The sequence below is a fragment of the Bufo gargarizans genome, chromosome 6 (genome assembly GCF_014858855.1).
Source record: "Bufo gargarizans isolate SCDJY-AF-19 chromosome 6, ASM1485885v1, whole genome shotgun sequence".
In the NCBI taxonomy this organism is placed as follows: domain Eukaryota; kingdom Metazoa; phylum Chordata; class Amphibia; order Anura; family Bufonidae; genus Bufo; species Bufo gargarizans.
Window position 1 is genome coordinate 12,986,053 of NC_058085.1, and position 21,815 is coordinate 13,007,867.

Below are 21,815 nucleotides of genomic sequence, written 5' to 3' on the forward strand. Positions count from 1 at the left end.
CACTCCAGCTTCTCCTTCCTCTGTGAGGTTTTTGCTGTGCTGCTTTCTGCATCCCTGTTGCTGCTGCATCTAGCCTGTCAATCTCTTAATTGCATCACCTGGTGTGTGTGGGTTTGTTCCAGCACCAAGCAACCCAGCCAGCCAGTCACCTCTCCTCACAGTCCAAATCCAATTAAGATTGATGGCTTAATTGTTGTGTTAATTGGCTTATCACCTGAATGAAGTGTTAGGATATCACCTGAATGCAGTTTTTGGACCTCCACTCCGTGCACCTCTCTTTTGATTTGGGCCTGTTGTGCACACCTGTCAGTTTGCTGAGTTGTTCCTTAGAATTGACCCTTTTGTATCAAGTTGGCTTGATGTAACCAATTTTGTTTTCCTAGTGCTTCATTAAACAAGTAAAGTTTGTTTGCCTGTGTCTCCCTCTTGTGGATTTTTTAAACTGGATGACTTGGTAGGTTAAAAAGTAGTCCAGCACTTCCTATGTATCAGCAATAGCTGGACCTTCCTTGTCTGGCCAATGGACGGAACACTGCACGTGTCACAAGAGGCCTGTCAGGTCAGAGGTCAAGTAAGGTCGGGTCAGTGGATGACATCACAAGGGCCCTGACGGAACACTCAACAATGGGGCCGAGACATCACAATCAACAATGCATACAGCCTTTTATTTTTATTTTTTATTTTTTATTTTTTTCTTCACACTACTACTCTCCATTCACTCCTCATGCGTGTTTCTGTTTGGCGTTCCTTGGCACCAGGATTTGCGTGTGACGAAAATGCGTGACCAGAAGTTGTGGGCGGAGCTATGCAGATACGAAAAACACGAAGTAGAGCATGCTGCTGATTCAAGCGCGTAGGACGCACGTTTTTCCTGGTTTGTGAGAGAGAGAAGCCTCCCGGACTGTGTTTGTGGCTGAGGCCTGTAGACTGTTGCCTTGAGAAGTGCTCTGCGTTTGCGAACAGCGGCCCCGTTGTCGAGGCCGAGCGTGTTATCGCTTCTCGGCCTTTTGGCTAAGATCAAGTGTAGGGATACATTGGGTCTTGGTCAGAAGGTGCCTGGGGTACCCGGCTGCTCGGCCTGGGGGGATCGTTCGGGTTCATAGCCCGGACTTCACCCCCCTGCTGCTATTGGGCAGTCGGCTTAGTCCCCGGGCAACGGGAGGCGATCACCATACCTGCCTACTGCCTTGGCAGTGGGTGTAGGGCATCGCTTTGGTTCCAGTGTTCGTGCCAGGTGTATCAGCGGTGATGGAGACCCAGAATCCTGACGGAGGAGGAGTTCCTGATCCCGGTTTTGACAGCTTTGGTCCTGGAGAAGTGCCCGCTTTTCAGCGAATTAAAAATGGTATCCGGTTCCTGTTACAAGACCCGCAAAAGAAGGAAAGAGGACTTGCCTTTCTTGTCGAGGAGATCTTGGTGGGACTTATGGATATTCGGAAAGAACTTATTCTTGCTATATTGGACTTCCACAAAAGGGGGATATATGATGTTGTCCTCAATTCGGAAGACGTTTGCATTGAAGTGCTTAAGAAATTGGAACTTTGTAAATTAAAATCGATCCTGGAGGGTGTGGTAGTGCTGCCGCACTTTCCAAGAAGGCAAAGGCTGGTGACAGTTCTCATGTACAGCCCCTATGTTGCGCAGGAGGACATTGTTACTTTTTTAATGAAATTTTGTGACAAAGTTATTCCTACAGGTAAGGTCTATAACCATTATGGTATATGGACCATGAAGTGGAGATTTGATGTGCTTTTGAAGATTAAGGAAAGAGGTGAAATAATTTTCCCGCCTGGGAGATTTAGAATTGGCAAAGTAAATGGTGATTTGTTTTTCAGCGGTATGGCTGAATTTTGTCGCAATTGTAAACAGTACGGACATATAAAAAATGATTGTACCCAGCAGTATTGTACCATTTGTCAATGTGCAGGTCATGTCTTTGAGAATTGTAAGGAGAGAAAGAAATGTTATTTATGCTTCCTGTCCTCAAAAGAGAAAGGAGGGAGGGGGCAGAGAGATGGGAGAGAAAGGAAAGAAAGGGAGGCTGAGGAGTCAAAAATAAATAGAACAGTTAAAGAGAATAAGAAGACAGAAGGGCTTGAGAGAGGGGAAATTGAGGAGCTAGGAAGAAAAAAGATAGTAGTTAAGGAAATAGGGGGAAAAGAGGAGCTAGGAAAGAAAGGAGAATTAGAAGCTAAATTGGGATTAGAACTGTCAGCTTCAGAGGATGAAGAGGGAAAGAAGAGAAAAGGGAAAATAAAGATGCCTGATTCAGAAAGTGGAAAGAAAAGCTGTAAAATAAAATACCAAAAGAATATGAGATGTGGTTAGCCCGGTTAAGGAGAGAATACCCTGGTGGATCACTAGAGGTAGCAAGGAAAAATGTGGTGGAAGGTTATGAGGATGACCCAGTTGATTTTTTAAAAGACTTCGAGGTAGAGGGATGGTTAATTAAGATTCTTGATGAGAAAATTGATGTTACAATGGAAGAATGGACTTTTATACAAGATGCTTTATTAATGTCTGTTTTGAACAAAGGGAAAAAAGTTATTTAGTTATATTTTTGAAGAGTTATATATAGTTTGTATATTAAGTTACATATTACTATGTCTTGTGACTATATTTTGCTTGGAAAGCTGTAAAGTTATATATTATGTTTTCTTAAATTATATTATGTGCTTTCTTTATTTATTATTTTACTAAAATTGGTTTCACCTTGTTGTATTTGTTTTTTCGTTAATAAATTTATGTTGAAACCTTACTGCCTTGGTCTTGGCTGAGAGAGTCTCCGGGTACCCGTCTCCTCGGCCTGGGAGGGGGGCACTGGTTTATAGCCAGTGTCTTACCTCCCTGCTGCTATTGGGGAGCGGCTTAGTCTCGGAGACGTGCAAGAGGCGATCAACGTCGGTATGGGTCTGACCATACGCTCAGCGGGGGCCGGTGATTTCCGGGTCAAGAACGGTTTTGGTATTGAGATCGTGGAGGAAAAGAGGGAGAAGTTCAACTTGCAATTCCTGGTGAACGAGGTACTTTTTAAAGTTCTGCATTTAAGATGCGAGGATATTTTGTGCTTACAGGATCCCAAGAGAGGTTACTTTACTCTGGTTTTGACCAGCAGTCCGGCATGCCTTAATCTTCAAATTTTCTTAAGGAAACTCGAATCGGATCCTGGGTATGATGGAGTTACTTTTATTCTATTGTACAATGATGATGTACCTCTGGTTTTGTACATGCATAATCCCTATGTGCCTCTTGATAATATTAAGGTATTTCTTTACATATACTGTGAAGAGGTACGTTTTTCCCACAAGGTACTAAACTCAGAGAGATTGTGGACTGGGAAGTACAATTTTTTTGTTAAATTTAAGCCAGATGTCTCAAGTCCTACAGGCATGTGTTATCCGCCTATGAACTTTGCTATTGGGAGAGATAAAGGCTTCTTGTTCTTCCCAGGAAATCCACTTTTTTGCAGACGGTGTAGGGTGTATGGGCACACAATGGAGGAATGCACAGCTTCTCAGAGGTGTAATAAATGCAATAAGGAGGGGCATGTGGCAAGAGTGTGTAACAACCCAGCAGTCTGTAACGTCTGTGGAGAGGAGGGACATATGTTTAGAGACTGTCCTTCTAATCCAAGACCTAAGCCAAAAACATACTCAGAGGTAACCAGAGGATGGCCAGTGAGGAAAGACCCGGTCCCCTTTGTTGAGCAAGACCAGCCCAACCAAAGTATGATGGTTACTGAACCCGGTGATGCCGGAGTAGATGTAGAGAAGGGAGAAGGAGGAAGTGAGGAAGGAGGAGTCTTAGATATCTCCGCAGTTTTTGATGAGCTCCAGATACCATCTGATGCAATAACTGGTCTCCAGGGAGAAGGTGAGATGGATTACAATCTGTCAGGCTCACCTGATATGGGATGGAGTGGAAGGCAAGAGGAAAGTGAAACCGGTGGACAGGGGGACTTTACTAGGAAGGCATCAAGTCTGGAGGAGACAGGTTTAGACTTGTCCAGCAAAAGGAGGAAAGTGAATGTGCAAGGTGAAGAAGCAAGCCCCAGAGAGGAAAGAACTTATCCAGGTCCTGAGATGGCTAATGACGTGCCTTTTTTAGAAGGAGCCGGGACTGGGGGCTTTACTTGTGGCTTCTCCCCTCCAGGAGGAGTAGGTTGAGGATGAAGTGGGGGATTGAAAATTATACCCATAAAAAAATTAAGTAATGGGGGACAAAGTTAAATGTAATGTCCTATCCATGAATGTGCGCCTCCTCAAGTCAAAAGCAAGGAGAGCCGCTATCTTTGACTTTTTAAAAAATCAAGAAGCGGATATTATAGCTTTGCAAGAGTGTGGGATATCTGAAGCATTGTGTGTGGATGAATGGAAACATGGTGAATCAATATGGTCAGGATCATGTGAGAATAGGAACTCTGGTGTAGGGATTTTGCTAAAAAATAAGATGATGAGTGTTGAATCATATACAGTGGTGGAGGTGGGAAGATGTGTGCTGGCTGTTATCAAGTATAAAAGATGGAAATTTAGAGTTATAAATGTGTATGGGTCAACAAAAAAAGAAGAACGTGTGGATTTGTTTGAAAAATTGAGTGTGTTTTTGTTGGGAAGAATGGCTACCATATTGGTGGGTGACTTTAATTGTGTATTAGAGGGGGAGAAAAGGGATGTGTCTGGGAAAAAGTTATACCAGCTAATCAAGGATTTTTCTCTTCTAGATACATCAGAAGTCATGATGGGGAAGCCACCACCGTGCACATATAAATCAGACAAAGGAAGTATAGAGTCTAGAATAGATTTTATTTTTATTTCAAAAAATATAAATTGTGTTAAGTTTTGGCAAGAAGATGTTTATTTTTCAGATCACATGTGTTTAAAATGTTGTATGGAGGGGGATGTGGAAAGTATGTATGGGAGAAGTTTCTGGAAGTTGAATGTAAAATTATTGGAGGATGAAAAAATAATGGATGTTTTTAGAAGTTAATACATGGAATGGAGAAAAACGAAAAGAGGACTTTGAGGATGTGTTAAAATGGTGGGATTGGATGAAGGGAAGAATAAAGGTGTTTTTTAAGAAATGGGGTTGTAAAATGGCAAGAATTTTGAGCAATGAACATAAGGATTTGAGTATGAGGATTGAATGGTTGAGAAAACTGAGTGGGTTAGGTGTGAATGTGGATGATTTAATGCTGGATGCAAGGAAATAAATGAAGCAGATTAGGGAGAGGAAAGGAAAAGGAATTATTTTTCGATCAAAAGTGGAATGTTTGGAAAAGAATGAAAAATGTACAAGTTTTTTCTTTAAAAAGGTATGTGGAAGGAAAGAAGATATGAATGAGATATTTAATGCGGCTGGACAATGTGTAAGTGGCGGAGAAGTAATCAGGATATTGGAAGATTTCTATTTATGTTTATATGAGAATAAATGGGAGTTTTAAAATGTTTAGAGGGGAAACTAAGTAGGGAGGATGGTGAAGAAATGTGTGCGGGAATAAGGATGGATGAAGTAAAGAAAAATGTTTTTAGTGCAAAAAAGAATAAGACACCGGGTAAAGATGGGATTCCTGTTGAGTCATATGTGAAAGCTTGGGAATGGATGGGGGAGGATTTGTTTGGAGTATGTAGTAATATGTGGCAGAGAGGTGTGTTGAGTGAGACGATGAAAGAAGGTGTGGTTGTTCTAATATTTAAGAAGGGTGAGAAAAAGAAATTAGAAAATTGGAGACCGATTACTTTGCTAAATTCAGATTATAAGATTTTTAGTAAGATTCTGGCTAATCGTATGCGTGGTTATGTTGGGAAAGTGGTTGGTGAGGATCAAGTATGTGCTTTACCAGGAAGAAGTATGTTTGATAATTTGACTTTATTGAGAGACGTGATTGGAGACTGTAAGGATAGAAAACAGAAGTGTATGTTGTTATCAGTTGATTTTGAAAAAGCGTTTGATCGGGTGTCACATGTGTATATGTTTGAAGTTTTGAAAGTAATGGGATATCCAGAATGTTTTTTAAAGTGTGTGAGGAGTTTATATAATGGTGTGTCTAGTGAAGTGTTGGTGAATGGACATCTGAGTAGGAAAATACGTGTGCATTCAGGTGTAAGACAGGGATATCCGATGTCCCCTGTCTTATTTATAAGTGTAATTTAAGTGTTAATGTGTTTGGTCAGGAAAGATAAGGTTATGAGAGGTATGTTAGTTCCAGGGAGCGGGGGTAAGTATGTGAGTATTTTGGGGTATATGGATGACATTGTTATAATAAATGATAGTATGGCTGCAATGAGAAGAGGAAGGTTAATATTAGATTTATTTTGTGGTGCGTTTGGATTTAAGGTCAATTGGAATAAATGTTTGTTTAAATGCTTTGGAGATAATCAAATGAGACTAGAGGATGTGAAATATGAGGAGGAGGCAATCAAAGTATTAGGAGTTTTGTTTAATAATGATTTAAAAGGAAGTGAAAGTTGGGATGAATGTGGGAAAAAGATTGAGAGGAAGATTCATTTTTGGAGATTGAGGGATTTGAGTTTGTCTGGGAAAGTTTTGATTGTGAAATCTGTAATTTTACCTTTGGTATGGTTCATTTTTAGTATTTTTCCGGTGAATGTAGTGAAAGTCAAAAAGGTGGAGAAAATGGTTTTTACCTTTTTATGGGGCAGTAGGATGGAGAAACTTAAAAGAGAGTATGTGTGTAGATCAAAAGAGAAAGGAGGTCTTGGCCTTCCAAACTTTGAATTTTTTTTGGGACTATCGTATATTAAGATGTTTGTGTTAATGAATGAGAAAGGGAATAAATGTGCATATATGATGAGATACATGTCAGGGTGGATGATGTATGGTCTGAGATGGAAGAAAAGGGATGCAAGGATACCTGTTGCCTTTATATGTCCCGAATGGTATGCGATGGTGGAGAAATTTATAAGAAAGTTTGATTTGTTTTCAGTCAAGATGAATGAGTTCAAGAATAAAAAAATGGTAATGGGTGTGATATGTACAAATGAGGTTACTTGTGATATTTTGGGTTTGAGGTCAAATGATGCGGAAGGCGTATGGAAGAGATTGTCCGTGGAGGGTGTGTCAAATAGACAGAAGGACGTTGTATGGATGGGGTTACAAAATATTTTGCCTGTTCGAGAGGTTCAGAAGAAGAGAGATTTGGTTAAGTCCGAATTTTGTCCCAGAGAAGGGTGTGGGGCAAGTGAGAGTGTGAGGCATTTGTTTTGGGATTGTAAGTATGCACAGTCTGTGTGGAAAGGAATGGGCGGTATGGTTAACCCTTTCACGACTGCAATCTGTATATATACGTGATAGCTGCACATACCCCGTGCAGCTACCACGTATATAAACGTTCTGGCAGCTCTTTAATCCAAGCGCTGCAAAGCGCTTGGATTAAAGCTTCTGCCCCTGCCCTGTATGCTGTCACGGACAGCATACAGTGCAGTAATGCCGGCAAGGGACCAATCAGAGTGGCCCCTTGCCGGCAATCGATCCGATTGGTTAGTCTGTGCAGACTAACCAATCGGATCGCGGCAGTGTTAAAATGCCGGTTTCATGCTCTGATCTGCGCTCTGCAGACCAGAGCATGAAATCAGGTAATGTGTCCTCGAGTAATACACCCCCCCCCTGCCGATCTGTGCCTCCGATCTGTGTCTGTGCCCCCCCTTGTGCTGCCTGCAGCTCAACTCCTACTAGCTGCCGAGATGTGGTCCGCCCCCTCCCCGCCCCCTCCAGTCATTTTGTAGCCTCCCCGATCCCCCCCTACCCATGCAGTCATTTTGTAGACCCCCGATCCCCCCCCACCTTTCTAGCGCTGCCCCCCGATCCCCCTGCTGTGTGCGATGGCGGCGGCTCCATTACTGAGCCACCGCCATCAGCAGAGAGTGTCAGCTCTATGCTGACACTCTCCTGTAACCCCATAGATGCCGCGGTTGCGGCATCCATGAGGTTAACAGAGGGAGGGAGCTCCCTCTCTCAACCATCGGGGCTGCAGCGCTGTGATTGCAGCACCCGATGGTTGCCATGGCAACCGGACGCTTTGCAAAAGCGTCCTGTTGCCATGGAAAGGTGTCCAGTGCTGCCACCTACAGGACATCTGGAAGTATTATACTTTGGAATACAAGAGCATTGCAAAGTATAGTACAACTATCAGCCCCACTGGATCTTGAAGATCCAAGAGGGAACTGATAAAAAAAGTGAAAATAATAAAAGAGAAAATAAGTAAATAAATAAATAAAAATGTAAATTAAAAAAATAAATTGCCTTTTCCTATAAAAAAATGAAAAAATAAAATAAAATACACATATTAGGTGTCGGCGCGTCCGTAACGACCGCCTCTATAAATATATCACATGATAGACCCCGTCCGATAAACACCATAAAAATAAAATAAAAAAAACAGTGCCAAAAAAAGCTATTTTTGTCACCTTACATCACAAAAAGTGCAACAGCAAGCGATCAAAAAGGCTTATGACCCCCAAAATAGTACCAATCAAACCGTCAACTCGTCCTGCAAAAAATGATACCCTATTTAAGACAATCTCCCAAAAAATAAAAAAGTTATGGCTCTCAGACTATAGAGACACTAAAACATCATTTTTTTGGTTTCAGAAATGCTATTATTGTGTAAAACTTAAATAAATAAGAAAAAGTATACATATTAGGTATTGCCACGTCCGAAATCGATCTTCTCTATAAAACTATCACATGACCTAACTCCTCAGATGAACGCTGTAAAAATAAATAAATGAAAACTGTTCCAAAACAGCCAATTTTTGGGTCACCTTGCCCCATAAAGTGTAATAATTAATGATCAAAAAATCCTATGTACCCAAAAATGGTACCAATAAAAACCTCAACACTTTCTGCAAAAAACGAGCCCCTGCACAAGATGATCGGCAGAAAAATAAAAAACATATGGCGTTCAGAAAACCAATCCAGCACAATCTGCCTTCCAAAAACCGTATGGCATTCCTTTCCTTCTGCGCCCTGCCGTGTGCCCGTACAACAGTTTACGACCACATGTGGGGTGTTTATGTAAACCGCGGAATCAGGATAATAAATATTGAGTTTTGTTTGGCTGTTAACTCTCAATGTGTTAAAGAAAAAAAAATTATAAAATGGAAAATCTGCCAAAAAAGTGAAATTTAGAAATTTCATCTCCATTTCCTTTAATTCTTGTGGAACGCCTAAAGGGTTAACAAAGTTTCTAAAATCAGTTTCGAGTAACTTGAGGGGTGTAGTTTCTACAATGGGGTCATTTATGGGGGTTTCCACTATGTAAGCCCCACAAAGGGACTTCAGACTTGAACTGGATCCTTTAAAAGTTGGTTTGGGAAATTTTCTTAAAAATTGTAAGAATTACTTCTAAACTTCTAAGCCTTCTAACGTCCTAAAAAAATAAAATTACATTTCCAAAATGATGCCAACATAAAGTAGACATATGGGGAATGTTAAGTAATAAATATTGTATTAGGTATCACTTTCTGTTTTAGAAGCAGAGAAATTGAAATTTGGAAAATTGTGAATTTTTAAAACTTTTTGGTAAATTTGGGATTTTTTCATAAATAAAGGTGAAATATATTGACTCAAATATATGACTATCATGAAGTACAATGTGTCACGAGAAAACAATCTCAGAATGGCTTGGATAAGTAAAAGCGTTCCAAAGCTATTACCACATAAAGTGACGCATGTCAGATTTGTAAATTTTGACCTGGACACTGGGGCATCAATGACCCTTGGTCATGAAAGGGTTAAGAAGGAATTAACAGGGGTGAATAATGTGGATTGGAAAGTGGCTATGTTTGGTGCGGGTGCTGGTGCTAGTGGAAAGCGGAATATGAGGATGTTATGGTTTATAATGGTATGTGTGATGGAAAGTTTGTGGGATGTTAGGAACTTATGTGTGTTTAAACGGGATTTGGTGCCTGTGAAGGGTTGTATGAAGTTAATATTATCTAGGATGTATACTATATATTGTTGGGATAAGAAGCACGGTGGTGGTGTAGATAGTGAGGGGTTCTGGAAATATAAAAAGTGGAGATTTCTTGTAAAAAATATCTGAGGAATATATAGAAAAAAATTAAGAAAGAATAAAACTACGATGATGAAGTACAAAGCGATCTTGGCAATTACCAAGAAAATGAAGTGAAGGTGAAATTGCGAGCTTTTGATACTTACTGAGTAGTAAAAAAAAAAAAAAAAAAAAAAAAAAAAAAAATCTGTTCTTATCAGTTTAATATCTGATACGTCCCCTATCTGGGGACCATATATTAAATGGATTTTTCGAACAGGGAGATGGAAAAAGAGCTTGCTCTGTCCACTCCACGCATTGACCTGGTATTGCAGTACCTCCAGGACCTGTGCACCCCTTCTAATCTGGTATCAAAAAACAGAATGAAATTGAGTGATGGATGTCAAGGATCCTTCCAGCAAGCAAGTGGACAGTTGCTGTGCCCTGCCTCAGCAGTCCTGCACTCCAGCTTCTCCTTCCTCTGTGAGGTTTTTGCTGTGCTGCTTTCTGCATCCCTGTTGCTGCTGCATCTAGCCTGTCAATCTCTTAATTGCATCACCTGTGTGTGGGTTTGTTCCAGCACCAAGCAACCCAGCCAGCCAGTCACCTCTCCTCACAGTCCAAATCCAATTAAGATTCATGGCTTAATTGTTGTGTTAATTGGCTTATCACCTGAATGAAGTGTTAGGATATCACCTGAATGCAGTTTTTGGACCTCCACTCCGTGCACCTCTCTTTTGATTTGGGCCTGTTGTGCACACCTGTCAGTTTGCTGAGTTGTTCCTTAGAATTGACCCTTTTGTATCAAGTTGGCTTGATGTAACCAATTTTGTTTTCCTAGTGCTTCATTAAAAAAGTAAAGTTTGTTTGCCTGTGTCTCCCTCTTGTGGATTTTTTAAACTGGATGACTTGGTAGGTTAAAAAGTAGTCCAGCACTTCCTATGTATCAGCAATAGCTGGACCTTCCTTGTCTGGCCAATGGACGGAACACTGCACGTGTCACAAGAGGCCTGTCAGGTCAGAGGTCAAGTAAGGTCGGGTCAGTGGATGACATCACAAGGGCCCTGACGGAACACTCAACAATGGGGCCGTGACATCACAATCAACAATGCATACAGCCTTTTATTTTTCTTTTTTTTTTTTTCTTTTTTTCTTCACACTACTACTCTCCATTCACTCCTCATGCGTGTTTCTGTTTGGCGTTCCTTGGCACCAGGATTTGCGTGCGAAGAAAAGGCGTGACCAGAAGTTGTGGGCGGAGCTATGCAGATACGAAAAACACGAAGTAGAGCATGCTGCTGATTCCAGCGCGTAGGAAGCATGTTTTTCCTGGTTTGTGAGAGAGAGAAGCCTCCCAGACTGTGTTTGTGGCTGAGGCCTGTAGACTGTTGCCTTGAGAAGTGCTCTGCGTTTGCGAACAGCGGCCCCGTTGTCGAGCGTGTTATCGCTTCTCGGCCTTTTGGCTAAGATCAAGTGTCTTGGCCAGAGGTGGTGGTGAGGGTACCCGACTCCTCGGCCTGGGAGAGGGGCTCAGGTTCATAGCCTGGGTCTTACCTCCCTGCTGCTATAGGGGAGCGGCCTAGTCCCAAACCACTGGAGAAGCGATCGTGTGCGGCATTCTGCCGGTATGGAGCGTCAGGGAGTACGTAATACTCTGCGTTTTCTGGTTAAGCCAGCTCATATGTTTCAGATCGGAAGACAAACCTTGGTGGAGGACGTCATCGTAAAAACCCTGGAACTCGATTTTGGATACATCCTGTGCCTGCAAGATTTCCCGAAGGTTGGGCGCTTCGATCTTACTCTCATCAAGGAGGGGATCTGCGTGGATATTTACGAGAAAGCGAAATCCCTGAAGGTGGAGGACCCCCAGTCGATTCTGCACAAATTCGACATTTTTCCGACCTACTTGATGGAGGAAAGAGTGGTAACTGTTCATCTTTTTAACCCCTTTACCCCTATGGAGTTGGTGCATGCTTTTTTGTTACAGTATTCTACCACAGTCAGAGGCCCGCAGAAGTTGTATGACCGTTGGGGACTGGCCACCGGCAAGCATCGGTTCTGGGTAAGACTGTCTCCCTCCCCCGAAGGGATAGGTGGTGTTAAACACCCACCAGGGAACTTCTCTATTGGGGGCTATAGGGTTTTTTTGTATTATGAAGGGCAGCCGAAATATTGCCGCCAATGTTTCAAGTTTGGCCATGTGATGAGCGAATGCACAATTGGGAAGTGCTGCTGTAATTGCAAGGAACCTGGCCATGAAGCTGGAGCATGTGATAAGGCACGCAAATGCGACACATGTGGTAAGGCGGGGCATGCTTGTAAGGACTGCCCAAAGGCCCTAATTCAGGGTACCCCGTCTTTCGCAGATGTGGTAAAGAAAACAACCAGGCTGATCGAGAAAAGGTGGAGCCCTAGTAGACCGGACGGTAATAGTGTGGACCCTGAAGTGGAGGTGGGGGCCCAATCTGAAGGTGAGCAGCCGTCGGGGCCGGAACCTATGGAGGCTGCAGGGGGTTCTCAGCAGGGGCAGCCAGCCCAGGCCCCTCTTGTCCTCCAGTCGGAGCCGGTTATTCCAGGAGGTTCTGATGATATATTCCAGTTTGGTGAGACTGTTGGGGGGGAGGATAGATGGGAGCTAGTAAAAGGGGCAAAAAGGCCCAGAAGGGACCCGGTTCCGGAGAGCCAAGGGGATGATACTCCTCCTTGTGGACAACAACTGCCGGAGTCCTCAGAATTTGTATCGGAAAATTCGTTCTCGGCATTGGAGATGGCGGAGGCGATGCTGAGTCCACTAAGCGGGGCTTCTTCCCCCTACTTGGGTGCTGAGGAGGTGGAACAACTTGCAGAGGTAATGCAGATGCCTCCCAATTCGTAATCTTGTGTGTTAATTTCTTAATGTTTAATTCTTAGTAATTTTTCAGTTTGTTCCCTCAATGTGAGGGTCTTTAAAAATAATGCCAGACGCTCCGCCATTTTGGAAGATCTGGCTAGTAGGCCAGGGGATATTTTTTGTTTGCAGGAATGTGGACTAGATGTAAGTCCTAAAAAAGAGGAATGGCGTTTTGGTGAATCTGTTTGGTCCACTTCATCAAGGAATAAAAACGATGGGGTGGGTATTTTATTTAAAAATAAGAGTTTTGTTATTGACCATCACATTAACATTGAACCTGGAAGATGTATTATGGTTTTTGTTAAATTTAGAAATATTATGTTTAGAATTATCAATGTGTATGCTCCTGCGGATAAAAATCTAAGAAAGGATTTATTTGAAAAAATTCAACTCTTTTTACCAGGTAGGATTCCTTGTTTACTGGTGGGTGACATTAACTGTCAACTAGAGGGTGACAAAATGGATGTCACTAGTAAATTATTTAATCAAAATATGAATGATAATATTTTGAGGGATGTTGTTAAGATATGTAAGATCAAACCAATCCCAAATACATACCATGCAGACAGAGGGGGCATACATTCCAGCATAGACTACATTTTTGTTTCAAGCGCTTTTTTGGTTAAAAGGTATTCACAAGTAAGAGTGGGATACACGGATCATGAGTGTTTGCAGTGTGATTTGGAACTAGAGAGTGTGAAGAATTATGGAAGAGGGGTGTGGAAGATGAATATGAGTATGTTAGACGATGAGGGTGTGAAAGGGGAATTTAAGAAAATTTATGGTGGATGGTGTCGGAAGAAGAGTGAGTTTAAATGTGTTTTGGATTGGTGGGATTGGATGAAAGAGAGAGTGAAAGTTTTCTTTAAGAGGATGGGTTATAAATGGGCAGCGAGGAGAAGGAATAGGTATGTTAGATCTAATATGAAGCTGGATTTTCTGTACAGTATGAGGGAAATGGGTTATGACGTGGATGAGAGTTTGTGAGGAGAGGAAGGTTTTGAGTGATCTATTACGAGAGAGAGGGAAGCAAATAATTTACCAAACAAAAATGGATGTGTTGGAGAAAGATGAACGTTGTTCCCGTTTTTTCTTTAAAAAGGTAGTAAGAGGAAGGATGGAGTTAGAAAGGGTGAAAGATGTGAATGGGGTAGAGATAGGTGGGGATGGGGTAAGCGGAGTGGTAGAAGAATTCTATAAGGAGCTTTATAGGGAAAAGTGGAGGGATGCGGGTTTGGAGGAGGAGGTCCTTGGGGCATTAGAACACAAGGTAGGGATTGAAGATTTAGGAGGGTTAGAAAAGGAGATCTCTGAGGATGAGGTTAGAAGTATAGTTGTTGGTATGGCTAGAAACAAAACGCCAGGGAGGGATGGAATTCCAGTGGAATTCTTTGTTAAATTTTGGGATTTGTTGGGTAAAGATTTAGTGGAGGTGTATAGGTATATGTGGAGTAAGAGTGTGATTAGTAAGTCGATGAAAGAAGGAGTGGTGGTGTTAATTTTTAAAAAGGGTGGAGACCCATAACGTTACTGAATGCTGATTACAAGGGGTATGCTAGGTTGATTGCAAAGAGAATGAGTAGAGTGGTTGGACAGGTTGTGCAAGAAGAGCAAGTGTGTGGTGTGCCGGAAAGAAGTATATCTGGGAATTTGATTTTGTTGAGGGATGTTTTGTGGGATGGATTGCAGAGAGATAGGAGTGTGAATGTGTTTTCGTTGGACTTTGAAAAAGCCTTTGACAGGCTTTCACATATTTTTCTGTTTAGAGTGATAGAAAGAATGGGATTTCCGAGAGTTTTTGTCAGTGCGATTAGAAGTTTGTATGATGAGATAGGTAGTAGACTTTTGGTGAATGGAGTAGAGAGTGATAGAATTAGCGTTAGGTCTGGGGTTAGACAAGGATGCCCGCTTTCACCGGCGGTTTTTATATGTGCTATGGAGCCTTTGCTTTGTCTGATTAGGAATGATAAGTTTATGAGAGGAGTAAGTGTGCCTGGGAGTGGTGGTAAGAGTGTTAAAGTGTTTGGGTATATAGATGATGTATGTGTGATAAGTGAGAGTAAGGCTGAGCTTCAACGGGCTAAGTTGATTGCAGATATTTTTTGTGGGGCCTCAGCCTTTAGAGTGAATTGGGATAAATGTGAGGTGAAGTGCTTTGGTGGTGGATGTGAAGTGTTGGACTTGGGTGTGAAAGTAGTTGACAATATAAAAGTGTTGGGTGTTAGGTTTGATGAAAGGATGAATGGCCAGAAGAATTGGGATGATGTGAGAAGTAAAATAGACAGGAAATTGGATTATTGGAAAATGCGAGAGTTATCGTATACTGGGAAAATATTGGTGATAAAATGTGTGATTTTGCCAATATTGCTGTACATAGGGAACATATTCCCGCCAACGTACATAGAATTGAGGAAAATTAACAGAGTGTTGTGCTTGTTTTTGTGGGGTGTGAAAATGGAGAGAGTTAAACGTATGACTGTGATGAAGTTTAGAAAGAATGGTGGTTTGGGGTTTCCGGATGTTGAGTTGTATTTGCATATAAATTTTATGGTGAATGTATTGAGATTGTTGAATGGGGGTGGTAAGGTGGCTTGTATGATGAGTTATACGGGGGGTTGGCTGTTGTGTCGGTTGGGGTGGCGTGAAAGGGATTTGAGGCAACCGGTGGCCTTTATTTGTCCTTACTGGTATGTTAAAATGGAGAATTTTGTGAAGGAGAAAGGTTTGTCTAGGTTAAGTATGAATGAACTAAAAATTAAAAAGAAGGTTTTGGATGTATGTAAGAAAGATGAGGTGGCAGCAGAGATTAATCTATTGACTTCAGCAGAAGCGGAGAAGGTGTGGATGAGTATAGGAATGGACGGAATGACAAATAAGCAAAAGGATTTGGTGTGGTTAAGTATGCATGGGGCTTTGCCAGTGAGAGAGGTGCAAAAAAGTAGAGATTTAGTGAGGAGTGATGTGTGTCCAAGACAGGGTTGTGGGGGGAGAGAAAGTATTCTGCATGTATTTTGGAACTGTAAGTTTGCCCAAAAAGTTATTAAGAGGGTGGGTGGTTTGGTTAAGGAATTAACTGGGTTAAATTATGTAACATTTGCTTTTGTTCTGTTTGCTATTGGTTTGTCAAGTAAAAAAGAGAGCCGAATGTTGTGGCTTATAATGACTTGCCTTAAAGAGGTATTATGGGAGGCAAGGAACTTATATGTATATAAAAGGGAGGTGTGGGACGAGGCTGACTGTATTAAGCTTTTTCTAAGTCGTTTATATGTTTGTTACTTGTGGGATAAAAGGAAGGGGAGCAAAATTGATGCTGAAGGTATATGGAAATTTAAAAAGTGGAAACAACTTGTATTATTGTAATTATGTTGTTATTTTTTTGAAGTAAAAAAGGCCTGATGATGATTTGGTTAACCAGCTTGTATACTCGCTAATGTTATCCAAACCTGAAAGGTTTTAAAAAAATAAATAAAAAATCTTCGGTGCTGCACTTGGTCAGACGTCAGAAGGTAGGACCCGGGTAACCTCTCTCTCGGCCTGGGGGGATCGTCTTAGGTTTATCGCCTAGACTTCACCCCCCTGCTGCTATTGGGAGAGAGGCTTAGTCCCGGGGACGTCGAGCTGCGATCCCCCGAACCTCTGTAAGTCCCAGGACTTGCAGAGGAGCATTTGTATCTTTTGTCCCTAGAGACAAAGCGCCTGGTAACACCTATGGCAGACGACCCGGGAGGAGGCAGAGGAGGAGACGGGGTCGATGGAGGAGGAGGAGGAGCAGTCGGAGGAGGAGTAGTCGGAGGAGGAGGAGAGATCGGAGAAGGAGGAGAAGGATTTACTACGAAGGAGAGGAAAAAGAAGAACGGAAAGAAAGGAGAAGCGACAAAGGAAAATTCTAAAGATGATGGAGCCCGGAGGAAAGAGGAAGCAAGAAAAGACGAGTCCCGTGGTGGCACAGAGGAATTGAGAGAAAATGTGACCAGACCAGAAGATGACGACGATGAGCACCAGATCCCGGATTATGCGAAAATTAAAGATACCGTAAGACTAGATGTAACAGAGAGCAAAAAGGATGTATATGATCTTAAATATCTTGTGGAGAAAGTCCTGTATGGCGTGTTTAGTGTACAGAAGCATGAGATCTTAGCCATACAGGACTACCCAAGACGGCGTGTATACGATGTTACTTTTAGTAAAAACTGTATCTTTAAAAGCTTTTTAGCTAAGATTCCACTGCATATAAATGATGATAGAATACGGGGCCTTAAGATATATGAACATGAAATAGATGAATCCCTCACTGTGGTTATTAAAATGTACTCTCCTTTTGCAGATCTTAACGATATTACTATATTTTTATCCACCTATTTTAAAAAGATCATTGCAGTGAGGAAGGTTTTAAATTCTGCCGGGATCTGGACGTCAAAATGGTGTTTTAAAGTCATCTGTAACCGCGATTCCAATCATCCTGAAGGCTTCATTCTCCCCCCAGCGCGTTTTAATTTGGGAGACATGGTAGGAGACATGTTTTTTTCCAATATGCCACCATTCTGCATGTACTGTAAAAAATACGGACATTACACGGAGAGATGCATAAGCTCATGTAAGAACTGCGGTAGCACTCAGCATGACACCAGGGAGTACTCCGCAAGTAAAAAATGTTATTCTTGTACAAAAACCAGGCATCTCTCTCGTGATTGTCCTTTTAATAAGTCCAAGGCACAGCCAGGGCAGCGGAGGCAGCCGGAGGAACGGAAGGAACGAGCGGAGCCAGAAGAGAAGGATCATGCCGAGCCACAGCCCCAAGGAGAGGAGCCCGAGCGCATGTATACCACAAGCGGACCCCCCCAATCAGGTATACCGAGGGAGAAGCGGAATAAGAGAAAGTCCAGTGATCAGCCGACGAGTAAGCCCCCTCCTGAAATGGAGGCTGGGGGCGGATCGGATGAAGCTGATCCGCCTGGCCCGCACTCGGTCCCTGGGCACACCCCAGAGGATCCAGGTGGAGCCGTGGCGTCCAAAAAAAGTAAGACCTATGCGTCGGTGGTGAGCCAAAGGGAGATGTCTTCTGGGGGACCAGAGGCGGACCCCGGAGGTAGCCAGCCGGGTCTCTCCACTCACCTGAGTGGTGACACGGAGGGCACAGTTCACACTGTGCCCGAGACAGTGTTCGACGAGACCTCTGCCCCGGAATGGGAGAGGGAGGACGCCGTGGCTCCGAGACCTGGGCTAGAGTTGCTGAGCCCCGAGTGGCAGCGGACTCTGGAAGGTGTGCTAGCAGGAGAGGGGGGTCTGCGAAGGGATGGTGGCTCCTCTTCTGTCGATACACTGGACACAGTAACATCTGGGGTGCTTGGTGGCGAGGAGAGTGGATGCGAGTACTCCGGCCCTGCTGATGCTGTCTGAAGCTGTGCCGAGGTAAGATTTTAAACTCCCTTTTTAATCTTTTATTATGGCTATTTTAAAAGGCATTCCCCTGAACACCAGAAGCGTGCATTCCCAAGCAAGAAGAATTGCACTTTTTAATTATTTATCAATTTTATCAGATTTGGTGTTCTTTTTACAGGAGTGCTGCATCCCCCACAGTCAAAACTACCAAAAATATAAAAAAGACTGGAAACTCGGACCATCCGTCTGGTCCGGGTCAAATAAAAATAAGTCGGGGGGTGTAGCCATTTTATTTAAGGGAAATGTTTTAATAGACCATATTAATGAGATTTTACCGGGGAGGATTTTATTGGTTAAAGCTTTTATTGATGGTTTTAGATGGCAGTTTTTAAATCTTTATGGTTTTACTAATAAAAAGGAAAGAGCCGAAATGTTAGAGATTTTACGCCTTTTTATTAATGATTCCGAGCCATTGATTTTAGCAGGAGTTTTTAATTGTATTCTAAAAGGTGAACGCCGGCTCTCTAGCGCAGTGAGCCGGAACTATGACAGATCCTCCTCTCTGCTCAAAAATATCGTCATAGATTTCAAGCTCATTGATGTTTTAAAAAAATGTAATAGTCTTTTATCTGAAGAGGCTGGCGTTACCTGGGGTAACGCTACTTGCAAATACAGAATTGATTTTATCTTCTGCTCTTATCACGTACTGCCTCTTAATTGTAAGCTTTTAACTAATATTTTTTCAGACCATAAGCTTTTATCTTTTAAGGTGCAGCTTGGTGGCAATCACAAAAGGAAAAAAACATGGAAATTGAATGTCTCCCTTTTAAAAGACCCTAAAGTTTTGTCAGATTTTATTGTCTTTTATAAGTACTGCAGGCGGGTAAGGAACCCCAGAAGGCCCAAAACTGAATGGTGGGAACATATGAAAAAGAAAATTAGGACCTTTTTTATTAACAAGGGGAAACTTAAGGCCCAAGAGAAGAAGAAATTTTACGACGACCTAAATACCCGCCTGCAGACACAATACAAGCTCCGCGATCGGGTCAATGATATGAAAAAAGAAATCTCTGACACTAAAAAAGAGATTTCTCAGTGCCTGGAGCAGAAGAGTAAGGAGATCATGTTTCGTTCAAAAATAAAACACATTGAGGAGAACGAGACCTGCTCCAGGTACTTTTTAAAAAAAATACAAGAAAAACGTGCCCAGATGGCGGAGCTTGGGGGGGGGGGGGGGAAATATTAATGGTATTTTAAAGAAAGTCCATGAGTTTTACACTGAGTTATTTAATGAAAAGAAAATTGATAAACATTTTATGAAAGACTCGCTGAAGGGGATTGAGAATGTTTTAGATTCTGACTCTCAAAGATTTTTATTACAGGATATCACCGAACATGAAGTTTTAGAAACAGTTAAAAGTTTTAAGAAGGAGAAGGTGCCCGGCCCTGACGGTATACCCATTGAGTTTTATATTACATTTTATGGCATTTTAAAAGATGATTTATTTTCTCTTTTAAAAGAAGTTTTTAGGTCCAAGGCTCTCCCGGGATCCTGGAAAAAAGGTGAGGTCTCCCTTTTATACAAAAAAGGTGACAAGGCGGATATTAAAAACTGGAGACCCATCACATTGCTTTGCTGCGATTATAAAATAATGGCAAAGCTATGTGCAAATAGATTAAAAAAGATTATACATAAGGTAATTCACCAAAACCAGGTCTGCGGGGTGCCCGGGAGAAGCATCTGGGACAATATTAACCTTTTAAAAGACATTATTAATCATACGAACGAAAGGAACGGGAAGGTTGCCATTTTATCTTTAGACTTCGAGAAGGCTTTTGACCGCGTATCGTATTTTTACCTTTTTAAAGTTTTAAAGAAAATGGGTATACCAGAAGGGTTCGTACAATCTTTGAGAGCATTTTATAACCAATGTACAAGTAAGATTTTAGTCAATGGTTTTAAGACTCAGGATGTTATTTTAAAATCTGGTGTGAAGCAGGGGTGTCCCTTGTCCCCACTACTTTTTATTTGTGCCTTGGAGCCTCTTTTAATTATGCTACGCAACGATAAACAGATACGCGGAGTCCCCCGGCCAGGCGGAGGGGGACTAGAGGCTAAAGTAGTAGGGTACATGGATGATGTAGCCGTAATTTGCAGGGACACCCTTGCAATACAAAAAGCAACCAAACAAGTGAAATACTTTTGTTGCGCCTCCGGCTTTAAAATTAATTTTAATAAGAGTAATATTTTAAATGTCGGAGATATGATTTTAAATGACGTTAACATTCCTGAGTCTGAGTCTATAAAGATTTAAGGAGTCACCTTCAGCGAGTCTAATGACGGCCTCAGGAATTGGGATGCGGTTACAGAGAAGGTAAATAAGAAATTATGCATGTGGAATCTAAGGAAGCTGACGATGGAGGGAAAGGTTTTAATTATCAAAATGATAGTTTTACCTATTTTATTATATCTTAACATGGTGTTCCCTCCATCGGACCATATTTTTTTAAAAATTAACAAAGACTGTTTTAATTTCTTCTGGGGTTCCAGGATGGACAAGTTACGACGAGATACGGTAATGCTTCCTAAAAACAAAGGTGGAAAAGATTTTACAGATATTAAAGCGTTTCTTTTAATTAAGTATTTTAGTTACTGTTTTAATGCCCTTTTTAAAGACAATTATTGGTCGTTTTTTATTCGTTACAATACTGGGTATTTTATGAGGAAGTTTGGGTGGTTTAAGACGGTTTTAAACTCTCCCTACTCTTTTAATTTACCAGCTTCTTATAAGATTTTAGAGAAAATAACGAATACTTTTAAATTGGACCAAAAGAGGGTGGAGATTTTAAAAAACTGTAAAATGATTTTAAAGGATATTAATGATAATAAATTGATGGCCCCCATTAAGAATTATAATGAAAGTAAATGCTAGCAGACCTGGAGAAATATTAATGAAAATTATCTTTTTAACGCGCAGAAGGACCTGGCCTGGAGCTGCATTCATGAGTGTCTTCCATGCCGGGCATTCCAGCACCGAAGAGGATTAACAAGCACCGCGGAGTGTCCTAGGGGAGCATGCAGAGAGGAGGAGGACGTTTACCATCTATTTTGGTACTGTTATTTTATGCAAAAAATATGGAGAAAAATGTTCCCCTTGATGAAGAAGATCACAGGACTCAAAGCGCTATCTATGGACGGTGTCTTTTATGGGTGTCTGGAGTGCCCTTCAAGAATAAAAAGGACTATGGCATGGAAGATCACGAACTGCGTCAAAGTAGCTCTATGGTCGGCCCGGAACATTTTATGTTTTAAGAATGAAGTTATTTCTGAAGAAAATGTTTTAAAGATGATTTTAGATGAAATGTATAATTATTATTTATTTGACAAAAAAAGAACTCCTTTTATGTGTCACAAGTGGTTTTTAAGGGAATGGGTGTCAGTCATATGATTTTATAAAACCTGCTTTTCAATAAATTACATGTACAAATGGTTTTATAATATTTATGTGATGTAATGTTGTTGTGGTTTTAATA

The 21,815-nt window shown here is 41.6% G+C and overlaps 1 pseudogene; it reads left to right on the forward strand.

Annotated features, from left to right (window-relative positions):
- The first annotated feature begins 10,161 nt into the window (after positions 1-10,161).
- LOC122942734 lies at positions 10,162-10,372 on the forward strand (annotated as a pseudogene).
- The last annotated feature ends 11,443 nt before the right edge of the window (positions 10,373-21,815 follow it).